At 42.7% G+C, this 2,172-nt stretch overlaps 1 protein-coding gene across 1 annotated transcript in view; it reads right to left on the reverse strand.

The window, feature by feature from the left end:
* VWA8 (von Willebrand factor A domain containing 8) overlaps positions 1-2,172 on the reverse strand; it is a 281,798-nt gene that overhangs the window by 201,610 nt on the left and 78,016 nt on the right. The window lies entirely within an intron of this gene.

The raw sequence follows: 2,172 nt of genomic DNA on the forward strand, positions 1-2,172 counted from the left end.
AAAAGAGAAACAAAATTTAAAACATAACCTTTCACATGAGAAACTGGGGTGTGGTAGCTGCAGCCCGGGCAATGACGAGCCTGTAGTGCTGCCAATGTAGTCAAAGCGATGGTCCGAAGGACAAATCTCAGGCCATTCTCCGAACCTACTATTAAAACAGAAAGGGAATCACCTACGGCTCACATATGACGTAGTGTACCCGCTGGGGAAACTCCATCCTTAGCACAAACCGCTGCTGTGGATACACTATGCCTACAAGAAACTTCTCCATCATCTCTTGAAGCAAAATTCCATCCAATTTCTATTTAGTACATAGGTCCCCTTTCTGTATTCAAAATCCCCTCGAAATCGTCTGCCTTGCAAGGAAGCCTTCTGTGTCAATCACAGAAAGACAAAGGAGTATGATTCAATACGGGGAGACTTTTCACAACTCCGAAAATTTAAGCAGCATAAGGGATTGGATTAAAATTAAAATCTGGATTGGCGATAAGAAATCTTAGGTCTCAAAAAGATGGAGAAAATGGAACTTTTATGTAATTCACTCTTTTGTTATTTTGTAGGAAGTGCTGTGATTTTTAAAGTGATCTCTTTAATAAATCTCTTCTAGGGAATTTGAAAACATAAATATTCTAGGACACAGAGAGGAATAAGATAAGACTTTCCACGGTTTGTGAACTGAGTTGAGTAGTTTCTGGAGAAGGGACTAGAAATCCCTTATCACGATGTAATCATGTGGGTGATATTGCCAGTTTTTATCAATTTTACTCAAAACCCCAGTGAAAATGTACCTTTAAAAGGGTACTATCCCCACTAAAAGAAAAAAGAGATGAAACTCAAACACCCGTCAAGATATTCAGAAAAACCAAAATACAGGTATATAACTGGCACCTCTCCAGAACTGAACCATTTATTGCCATTAACTATAATAAAAAAATCGAACAGTTAAGTGATTGGGCAGCTAGAATATCAGAAGGTAGGATACGTGCCAAGGGAATCGGAGAAGTACTCTGAAGATTTCAGATAAGAAAAAGTCTTCCTGATACAACAGGTGGGCCCGCCGGGTCCCTGACTGCGTAATGAGTAACTTGAGAGGCCACATCATCATCTAGAAACAGGGAAAAGCGATTTTTAGAAAAGATCATGTAAAAGTTCTGGATGAATCCATGAAAGCTACCAGATATCATTTCATTTCTCTAGGTAGAAAAGAAAAAAGACTTGTTTACAGATATTCCAGAGGGAATAGGGTGATCTGTCCAAGGGAGGCATTCTAGGAAAAGAGAGAACGGTCTCGGCATGGACAGTGCCTGAGAGTCTGAGGAGAACATGATCACTCGGGATTGCTGTAAATAGTCACGTGATAGTATCCAGACACAGAAAAGTCCGTGATCTGAAAGCCCATAGGGAAGGTTATTCCATTTTCCGCTTCAGCTCAGTGGTTTGCTATAATCCGAAAAACTGCTTCATGGCCTAGCAACAGATGTTGGATTCATCCTTGATCCTCCCCTCTCCCAGTTAGGTCAAAAGACGGTAAGAGAGACAGAGCCTGCTCTGACTACACAAAATTAAAGCGGAAGATTCAGTTTCTCACTCAAGATATTGAGGGATACTAAATCAAGGAGTAAGCAAAGCCAAAGTCCAATGAGCAAGCCAAAGGGGAAGTTCAATTAACACCCTTAAATCAGGGAGATCAGAGAGACTGGGCCTCAGTGCTGAGATGTGAAGTTAGGGCTAGGAGAGCAAGTCACAGGAGAGCGACCTAGGCGGTTAGAATTTAGATAAGGTGACGGCCATCGCTCAGGACACATTCTGTCTATGGCTTGCTTTTTGGGACTGACTCTAGCGGGGTTCTGAGTGACCTGGCCTGATTTAATGAGGGCCGTTTCTGACACAGCAGGTAGGTCAGGCAGAGAAGCAGATGCTGACTGTGAGCAGTCATCAGACTACTGAATAACAGGATGAGAAAAACCTTTTTGTCTGGCAGGTCCTCCCCAAAGGCTTCCTTACATATAAATAGGTCACATGGAAAGTCACTTGGAGACAATGTAAGGTTCTCCGAGTCGGAAAGCTGGGAACGGAGGACTCCCGGCCATCTGCCAGCTGCTCTCGGGTGACCTGACACACTGTGGGGAATGTACAGGCTGAAGAAGTGGTGAATAATTGAGAATTAGGAAA

This window comes from Pteropus vampyrus, unplaced genomic scaffold, assembly GCF_000151845.1.
Source record: "Pteropus vampyrus isolate Shadow unplaced genomic scaffold, Pvam_2.0 Scaffold154, whole genome shotgun sequence".
NCBI classification, from domain to species: Eukaryota; Metazoa; Chordata; class Mammalia; order Chiroptera; family Pteropodidae; genus Pteropus; species Pteropus vampyrus.